This window comes from Camarhynchus parvulus, chromosome 5, assembly GCF_901933205.1.
Source record: "Camarhynchus parvulus chromosome 5, STF_HiC, whole genome shotgun sequence".
Taxonomy (NCBI): domain Eukaryota; kingdom Metazoa; phylum Chordata; class Aves; order Passeriformes; family Thraupidae; genus Camarhynchus; species Camarhynchus parvulus.
The window spans coordinates 7,242,207-7,253,049 of NC_044575.1; positions in this window are offsets into that span (position 1 = coordinate 7,242,207).

Genomic DNA, 10,843 nt, shown 5'->3' on the forward strand with positions numbered 1-10,843 from the left:
TGGAATTTCATGGGGATCCTGGCTGTGGCTGGGCCAGATCATCTAAGCCAGCTCTGAGAAGGAGTAAAGCCAATAAATATGTGGCACATGTGGTGATGCTGCTGCTGCTGTTAACCCAAGCTGAACTGCACTGCTGCAGGTACATTTACAGGGGAGTTGGTAACCAAAATTCTGTAAAGACAACAAACTTTACAACAACTGGGAATAAAAATTCCAAGGAGATGTTGCCAAATGGTGCCAGGGAGAAGCTCCTTCACCATTATGTTCTCCAGATATCTTTGTGGCTACCACTGACCTTTCTGTTTTAGCCAGTGTAAATTAGAGTCTTTCTTAGAGCATTTCTTTGTTCTTATGAAGGGAAAATGCAGCTTGTCTTTGACCCAACGTGTGCAAAAGCCAGCTCCAAGTTACCTTTCCTATCAGTTGTTTCAACTGACATTCTCCCCCATGTAACTCTACACACAGCTTTCAAACTAGGTTTGAAAACCTTTCCCCTGCTTTTTTTTTAACCTGTTCCCATCAACTATTTAAGATGCACTCACTTTTTCTTCTCCTTCTTCTTCTTTTTTTTTTTTTAGCCTGATTATTTATAATTAGTATTCTCTGCCCACACGCAATTGTGCTCTAAACTCTTTCACATTGGGTTAATTCCCTGACTTTAAAATCTATTCATTGACATCCAGAAGAAAAAACAAAAAGTAAACATGTCTTTAAAGGATGGCATGAATGGTTGAATCAAGATTAGGTCCTCTCTCTTGTTAGTCCCTGGTTTTCAGGGAAGCCTGTAGCCTTCAAAAATCAATTGTCTTCAAAGCTCCAAAAAGCAAAGGAATGAGCAGGGGTCAGACTCAAGAGCATCCCTTGTGCGCCGAAGTTAACATTACCTAAGTACTTTAAACGATCACTAATTAGTGCTTTCAGCCACCACGGGGCTGAAATATCTTATTTGGCCATAAACAATTGTGTCAGGCAGACCAGGGCAGCAGAGCCAGCCTTCTGTCCCAGCCTGTGAGCGGGGAGAGCTCCTGGAGGAGCCAGCGCAGTCCCCTCTGCCACTGCTCCCGGCTGAGGTGGCCACAGGCTCCTGCCTGGACATGCAGCTGCATTTCCCTGCTGCATTCCATGCCCAACACAGCCCTGTTTGCCTTCCATCAGGAGCAGGAATGCCCTTCTGTAGGAATTGAGGAATCTGGCAGTGAAAAAATAAAAGCATCAGCGCTGAGTGTTTCAGAAAGAACTTGGAAAAATCCTTACAGTGTTCCTAAAAATAGCAGCAAAACAATCAGTAAATTTTTATTTCCTAGCTGAGTTGAATTCAGTACAGCTCAAGTTTACTACCCACTGTTGCATTTTAATGGGACAGGAGTATCTAAAGGAGCACAAAATTATTATTAAATACTGCTGGATGCTTGAGTTTCAAATCAATATTTGAAATCAACAGCCCTAAATATTTTCTATTACATAAACACAAAATGATCCTCAGATGGACAGGTAAGGATTTGACATATAATCATTTTTTTAAGAGTTCATTTACAGATACCAAGTGTCAAACTCTTGATGGAGGTGTCATAAATAACTTTCAAAATGAATGCAGTGAAATAATGAGTGGGAATAATGAGTGCACACAAAGACAGGGTTCCACCATAGCAAACTGGCATTTGAGCACCATTTATGAAAGTGGTGCTTCATAATGACTTTGCTTTTTTCAAAAACAGCAAACATTTACAATTTATTCATTACTGTAAAATAAGATGACTTAGCAAGGAGTCAGTGGAGGTTCCAAAAGAGTTGGGCAAAACTTTGACTTGGATCTTAGTCTGGAGTTTGCTGTATTGTACAAATTAAATTTTCATTTCTGGCAGCTATCACAGGATCAATTAGGAACCACAGAATCAGTTAGATTGGAAAAGACCTCTGAGATGATGAACTCCAACCTTTGGCTGGAGCCCACCTTGTCACCCAGACCATGAGCCACATCCAGTCCTTCCTTGGACACCTCCCTCGCACAAACTGCATTGAACCATGAATAAAATAAACTTCTGTGGTCGTTAAAAAGCAATCATCAGAAAAAAAAGTGGGGCTGTGTCCCATAAAGAAGGGTAAAATCCTCTTTGCTCACCAGAAGACAGTGTCTGAATTTACAAAATAAAAAAATAATTGGGATGTTTTGAGTTTTTTGATTAAAAATAAATTTAGTGAAGACAAATTTGTTATGAAGATGGAAACTCTGGATTCTTCATATCAACAACAACAACAAAAATTCATGGGGAAAAAATCTGCAGGATGCCAGCAAAAATCTTCAAATTTCTACTATGGGTCCTTGTCTTTTCTTGACTCTGCCTGAATTTCACTTCTTGTGTTTTACAGCACACTTTAGTGGAGGAGCTTCATTGTTAAGTCTCAAAGACAAATAAACAACTTTCTAATTGATCTTGTCTGCGAGGAGTTTGTTTCAGATTCTAATACTTAAACTGCAGCCACCAGAATAATAATTTCTGGTGTATCCAGCACTGACTTTATTCAGAAAAAACAGTTTCAAAGATGCTGCCAGTCCATCCTAGAGAAAGTAAATAAATCCTGTCAGAATGACAATTTACAACAGAAAATAAATTCTATACAAATGTCAATTCTAAGGTTAATACAAATTTTGCTAACAAACTTTGGGTTTCTCAGATTTGATTATATTACCCGTCCTTGGGATTTTCAAATGTAGGAATAATTTGGAAATTTTTTTTTCTTCTGGGGATTGTGTTTTAGCACACCATTTTCACAGATGAATGGTGGCAATGAGAAGGCTGACCTAGAATAGAGGCTAGAAGGAGTTAAAGAATAAAGTAGGGATTTATTAGAAGGCCTCAATGGATCCAACTTGGGCAGCACAAGAGCCAAGATGAACCCAGGATGAACCAAAATGGTCACAAAATGGACAATCAGCCACGAGGTCTCTCACTTTTATAGGTTCTGCTCCATTTGCATATTGGAGTTAATTGTCCAATTACAGCTTTAGGTTATGAAGTCCCATCCTGCTTGTTTTTGTCTCTTCAGTCCATGTAGTTTATGCTCTTGGGCCTGAGATTTGGATCATTTGTCCTTGGTGCCCAACTGGAACAGGAATAGTTTTGTCTCCCTGCTCTGTGCACAGAGCTCCCCACCCCCTCATGTGAAGCTCAGACCCACACACCAAAGCATCACAGAATCTGAAAAATATTTTTAAAAAATTATTTATAAAAATTTAAACCTGAGGCATCAGCGGGGCTGTTTGTCAGCCTGAGCAGAGCCAGGGGCTCCAGGGGTGCAGCTCTCAGAGCAGGGCTCAGCTCTCCTCTGCAAACCCTCCATTTTTGCCCCTTTCTGCACTGGGCCATGAGAACCAGGCTCAAGCAGGGCTTTAACCCAGCTCTGACTGAAACACCTCCCTGTGCAGGTCAGGTGTGAAGGGCCTTTAATGTGAGAGGCCACAAAAGGAGGAGATGCAAGCAATTGTTGAAATGTGGAATTTCCAGAGCAAGTCACACAAAGGGAGATGGGAGTTTGCCTCAGCCAAGGCTCAGTTTGAGGATAATCAATATTTTCTGAAAATCGATGTGTGTAAATGTTCAATTAGCACTCTTTCAATAATCACTTAGCTTGGAAATGGATAAAGATTGCATCTTTGGTGCAATGCAATCAGCATTATTTTACTGAGGAATAAGACAACCAGAAACTGAAAATAATTGGTAAGAACTTGAGAATAATTGACTTTTTTCATTGCTTTTTCAAGAAAGAAGGGAGGGTGTCATACAAAGTCTTTGTCATTTTACATGTGCAAACATCAGCACCGTTTGGATTGTAAGGGTTAAGGATTGATCCTTTAGGAATTACTCCTTTCCTAAAACTTCCATTCCCACTGATTCCAGTGGGATATAAATGCTTGAAGGTGTTCAGTGTCTCTGTGCCTTGCGGTCATTGCTGGCAGAGCCCACAGGTGGCACAAGGGAAAAATAAACCACAGGGTTTCACATTTTTACTGCATCCCTGTGGTAATTACATGCTTGTGGGTCAACATGAAGTTTCTTTTTTTTTTTTTCTGAAGAAATCCAACAGCCAGAGCTTTGAATTGACATCATAATTTCTGCAGCACTTGATCTTCTGCCTGTTAGACTCACATATCTTGTCTGTTAAAATTATTCTAAATAGATGTTTGACCTGCTTCATACTCACACATTGAACAATTTGAAATGTTGGAGCATGGTCATTACTTGCAACTCATAAAAGGAATTATTTGGTAAAATTTTCATGTCATTTATTTGGTCTTGCTCTGCCCTTGTAGGAAACTGTTTTCTACTCCAATTTTCTATGTTTCCCAAGTATGTTAGCAGCAGAGCAAAAGCAGAGCCAGATTCTCCAGAAATTTCTCTGCCATGGGGTTTTTCACAGAAGGATTTGTAAAATGAAGGTGAATGCCACTGTGCACACAGCGTAGGCTAGGACAGCAGTTGTGTTGCCTAAATGTGCTCTCTAGAGTTTTGATTCACCGGGAAAACCCTCTCAGAGAAATAAAATAGTACTCATGGGAAAGGATCCTTCTTTCAGCAGGTTTTTCTTGGGACTTTCAGGGCCATTAACAAGCCTAATACACTGCATTACCTTTCCAGTCACTTCTATTTCCCTTTGTTGTGATACCTACTTAAAATATCAAAGCTGTGAGAAGTTCAATGAGATATTGAAAAGTGAGTAACACAGGTTTTATATGACAATCCCAAATCCGTCCCTCTGTCTTTTTTTTTTTTTTTTAAGTTCTTTGCCAGCATCACTAGATGAAAAAGAAATAAAAAGTCTGTGGGTGGGACACGAAGGACTGACAAGGTAAAGCCAGATCAAAAAGAAGCCTCCAATAATAAATCAAAGAGGCTAAACAAAGGGCAGGACAGAATAAAAAAAGAGAAGTATTTTGAATCCTGTAACCTAGATGTAAACTGTCCTAATTCAGCATTATTTAGCAAACACAAGATTAATTCTTGGGCATTCTAACCTGGAGAAAGGGGAGCAGTGAAGCAATGCTCATTGGAAAAATAGCAAGGCTAGGAATCAGTGGGGAAAATCATCCTGTAATTCCTGGAAACAAGGAAAGGAAGAAAGGGTCAGTCCTTGATCTTCCCATTAAAGGTTAATATTTCTGGGTGTTCAGGATACACAACTATTGGTCTAATAAAGCCAAAGAAGGAAATTGGGGAAAAAAGGAAGGGCAGATGTAGCTCTGAAAGTCCTGTGAGATAATTCATTAATTATCACTGGACAAAAAGAAATCTGCAGAACATGAGCTGGGGGGGAAATGTCTGTTGCATGTCATGCAACCAAAAGTCAGCTCTAGATTTTCAGAGTCAATTTGCCATCAGGACCTTCCCTTTATAACTGTTTGATCAGTGACAAGGTGTGATATGCAATCAGTGAGGCTGTCAGAGCCTCTGAGCGCAGAGGTGGCTGAAAACCAGGAAGAAATTTTGGAAGAACATTTCATAATTCTGTGCTACCATCAGCATCTGCTCCGTGCTGTGCACAGCTCTGTGATCCATTAGCTCCTGGCAGTCCTGGTCCTCAAAAGTCTTTGTCAAGGTTTCAACAAATCCTGAATTCAGAGCAACTCCTGGCTTCATTTGGTGCATATCATACATCAAACCAGATTTTATGCTGAGGTTTTCAGCATCCAACCCAAACCTGATGGATTGAGGGCTTAGAACCCAGAAATCCAATCCAAATTGCGCTACAATAATTGCAGTACAATTGCATAAAGCTCCAAGGAGTCAAAATTGATTCATATAAGCATAAACATACAGAAATTACTTAGGGTATATAAATATGAATTACTGACTTTTTACAAACATACCAATACAAAATAAACATATTTCCACCTTGCTGGAACTGTGGAAATGAATTTTCTTGAAATTTCAGGCTTTAGAAGAAAGTTAGCAAGTGTTCTCTTGCCATTGATGTATTCTGACCAGTAAATCTTGCCAGGGAACATGTGGTGCTTCTGCAAGGCATTGCTGTTTGCATGAGACAGGCAAGCCTGAGAATGCTCAAAACTAATATAATCTATAGAATCCCACTGAATGGAAATGCAGAAGCGAAGATCTGGTAATCCAAATCCAAGCATTCCAGGTCTAACTTTAGAAATGAAGTTTCTTTAATCACAATCGCTTTTTAATTAAAGTAAATTAAAGGGTCTCGTTGCTGCAGAGGTCAGCACCTGCTGGGTTTATTTCTAAAGATCCAGGTACGGGCATTTGCAAATTCCTTTTGCTTCACTTTGAACACTCTGTAATTTGACTGGTCTCAATTTGAAACTGAAGGCAAATCTTCCATTTTTCATCAATAATCTGCCTACATCATTTAAAATAAATATTCTTTGAACATACTTCCCAAATCAGACATCCACTCTGGTATTTTAACAACAAAACATTTTTTTACCTGACAATTTAAGGTGGACTTGATAGCCCTTAATCCCCAACTGCTCCCTAATCTTTTCTTGTTTTGTAAAGTGCCTTTAGGAAAGCAACCTAGACCTGTCTTTGATGTGGGTTTGTCCTTTATTTACTGCAGCCTCTGAACATCTTTGATAAATTAATCTTGCCAATAGAACAGCACTGGGTCACTCATATTTTGATGCCCGATCTTGAGGAAACTGCTACTCCCTGGGCTGGAGGTTCAGGAGGACAGGAGACATCCTCATTTACCTGTTTTTCTGAATCCAGGTGAGAGGGACTCTGTGTGTGTGCTGGAGAACCAATTTCTTCAACAATAAATTTCATTTATTTGTACAGCACAGTTTCCTGCAGCTCTCCATCTGTGCATGTGTGATTCAGCTCTTAGAAACAGTGGGTTCTGGGAGGTTATAAAATGTGTGTAAATGTGCATGATTGCACATAAAAACAGCCATAAATAAGTGAATATAAATGAGGGTCTGTGCCTGTGTGCATGCTCCAGCAGCCTTCAGGGGGACTTGGAATATTCCCATCTCCCTGGAATATTTCAAGGGAACCTGTTGTACAGCTCCTGACACTCTGTGAACTGACACACATCACATTAATCCTGCATTTAACTCTGCAGAAATGAACTCAGATTCACATGGCATATGGCACACAGGCAAACTTTGAGGTGTGAAACCAGAGGCGCTGGTCTGAATCAGAAGTTGAATCCCTGTATTTATTTGAATTATACCAGCGCTGCCATGGTAAATTGTCACTGTGAAGAGGCAGGGTGTGTATATACACCCACAGCAGGTGCCAAATCACCTTTTTATCAGCCCACCATTGGCAGTGCTCAGGCAGGACCTTGGGATGGCAGGCCATGCCTGAAAAGGACACCAGAACCAGGGCTTTTAACAATGAAACCCAGTCCCCAGAGCATGAGAGCAGAATCTCAGTGTCAGCTAGATTTTGCTGGATGGGAAGAAATTGTTGGCTTGTTTACATGGAATGATGGAATCATGGAAAGGTTTGGGATGGAAGGGACATTAAAGTTCATCCAGTTCCATTCCCCTTTCCACAGGCAGGGAAATCTCCCACTAAACCAGTTCTTCATCCAGCCTGGCCTTGAACAATTCCAGGGGTGGAACCTTCCCAGGAGAATGTCCTTCAGTTTCCTTCAATACATGAATAAAGCCAGTCATGGTGGAGGGGTTGAACCACCTCTTGTGATCATACCCTTGGAAAATGGACAGGCTTCTGTATTTTCACCTCTCATTCCCAAACAGGGCTTTTAACAATTAAACTAAAACCTGACAGTATCAGCTTATCCCTTTGCTCATCCACAGAGAAAAGATGCAAAAGTTTCAAAAAATTGCAAACAAAAAAGGGAGTGTGAAAAGCTTGGCCTAAAGGTGTTGTTATGTTTATTTACTCTCAGAGAAGAAAAAAATATAAGAAAAAATATACTTCTTGTAATGCCTAATTAGTAAAAATGCTGGTCATATCAAACAGTGAATTAAGGGTGATTTCTGTTTGCACTTGCTTTAATCTCTTTGCAACTGTAGGTATATAGATTATTATTTAGATAAATTAGCCAAGAAGAAGATATTCTGGTGTGGTGTGATCACATATTTAGAAAACTGATAAATGCCAGCCAAAGATGGCATCAGCAGAAAAAAAAATAAACTCCCAAAAAAGAACATTTGAAAGTATATTCTTTATTTATTTATTTATTTATTTACTTTTTCCACATAGGGAAAAAAAAAGAAATGCTTAGATGGAGGCCTAACTTATGTCTTCATTGATGATGATACAACACCAAAGCTGATTCATCCAGTTCTGGTTTCAGACACAGTTTGCATCCATGGCAAACAGATGATGGAGTGTGGGATGTGACCCACTCTGGTGCTGTCTGTGGCCTCCTGCCTCCCACCTTTACATGCTCCAGCTCCAGAGTTACCACATTTACTTTTCCTAGAGGGGCTGGAGATAAATAAATAGAGTTTGGGATTGAATATAATTCTGAAATGAGTGATTTAAGCTGGAAGTAAGAGAAATGCTGACACGATCATGCCTGTTTTTCCTTAATCCTCCTAAAACGTGGATTCAGCTGAATGAATGTTTGCTGTGGGTGCCTGAGGGAGGGTGAATTGAGCCTCACCTTCTGCCCATGAACCCACACATTCCTTGGAGCAGTTCTGGAGGCAGGGGAGGCTCCTTCATGGGGCACTCTGGCCATGTCTGCCTTTGTGAAGAACATTCTCCATGCAAGGAGCCCCTGGTGACAGGCAGGAGTGGAAAGTCTGTGATCAATTACATCAGCAAGATAAATCATTTATGAGCCCCAAATCAAATTTGCTGCATGATTTAAGGGCATCATCGCTGCCTGCAGTGTTGTCATTCCTTGTTGGTTGTTATTTCCTTGTTATTAATTCTGATTCTTGTTGCCTCTCCACTGCCCATGCTCAGAGGGAGCAGTGCTTGGCTTTTCTGGGTTCTGTTGCTATGTAATGTGATATAAAACAAGTTTGGAGTGGCTCTCTGAATGCATGCAACCAAAACTAGGCCAGAAATCCCTTCAGCTGCAGCTGCTGGTCATTAAATCACAGATCTGCTCAAGGAGCCTTGTGTCAAACTTCCTCCAGGAGGACCTGGAGGAGGATATTCACCAAGAAATCCCCTGGAACAGGGTGTGTGTGCATCCTGTCCATGCTTCTGGATGCAAAAGTCTTTTGGTTTCAACAGAACCACTGCAAAATTATGAAGGGGATCTACATGCATGTGTATTTGAATGTGCAGAGAGAGAGGAGGGGAGAGCTGCTGTTATTTTAGTAAAGCAGCTCAGAAAAATTTACTAAAAATAAGAATTAAAAAAAAAAAAAACTGAGAAAGAAGATTGAAATTCCACAAATTTTTGTTGTTTTACCACTGAGGTTGCTGCAGATGAAGCAGGCTGTTTTTCTCAAGTATTGATTTTGGGTTGTATTCTAGAACAAATGGGCAAAATAAAAGTGTAGATAGCATTGCTTTCAATTTCAGACAGTGTGATTTTGAGCATACTATTCATGTGGTTGTTCTTTTCACTTTAGTCAGCATGTTTTCCTGATGTACTGAAAACCTTTCCATTGAAAAGACAAATCTGCAGAGAGTTCAGCACCTGTTTTAACAACCACCTGTAAGACTCAAAAAACATTTGCTGAGATTCAAAGATATTTTCGCCAGGCCTCGCTTCCTGAATACAGAATTTCAGCTTTCAGGGTCTGAGAGCTTATTCAAGCACATTTCACACACAGGTGGGAATGATTTTGAAATTGAGAATGGCTCATGATTTTTCCTAATGCAGAAAAAAATAATAAATAATAATCCAGTGTCTTTTTTGATCATGGAATTACAGAATGTTTTGGCCAGAAAGGGACCTTAAGGATCTCTTCAGTGCAGGAATGAGGGCACCTGCAGAGAGCAGGTTCGGTGCCTCTCCAGAGCTCTCTCTTATGATGAGGGCTCCCATTTTCCTTCCCAGTTATGATGAGGGCTCTCATTTTCCTTTCCAGCTCTAGAGCCATTCTTTTTTGGCAGGTGCACACTGCTGATATGAATCTCCCTCGTGAGGATGTTTGCTAGGCTCAGTTAATGAATTTGGAGATAATTAGGAAGTGCTCCATAACTGAATTACAACCCCTGTTGTCATCTGCAAGATTTTCACCACCGCCTTCAGCAGGCAGAGAATTTTTTGTGCAACAAAAAGCCCAAAGAACATTTTTTTTTTTTTAATGTAACCCAAGGAGTAGAGCAAAAGTGGGACAACTCCAAGAGCTCTTTAAGATGTCACAATATCGACCTGCTATGGCCGACCTCCCACTGCTGCCAGCAGAATGACCAAGCCAAGGCTGTTTATTTTCCTGCAGATCAAAGAGAGGCAACAAAAGAGATCCCCCCCAAAAAGGTGGCTGGCTGCAGAAGGCAGAGCTCTTGTTTCCCTATGTGATCAGCAGATTCCTTGGGCCTGCATTGACAGCCCCTGGGTGCTGCTCACTCAGCCCCAGCCCCGTCATCAGTCTTGTGGGACAGGGCACCTGCCTCTTCCCAGGCTGCACGGGAGAATAGCAGGGCTGCTCTGCCACGGCCAAAACACAATGCCTGCCAGCTAGAATATAAAGTGGGGGAATTCCTCACATACCTTCCCATTTTCATGGACTGTTGGCAGCGAAGGAGGAGGGAAAAAAAAAAAAAAAAAAAGAAAAAAAAAAAAAAAAGGCGCGCTTTGGCATTCAGCCAGATATTTCATTCATTTTTCCTTTTAATTGCCTGCAGTCACTCCACATTGTGCTGAGAACGACCTCTCTCCCTTCCCTCTGTCCTTCTGGCAGCCCCCTCAGCCCCAGTGGCACTGGGGGAGC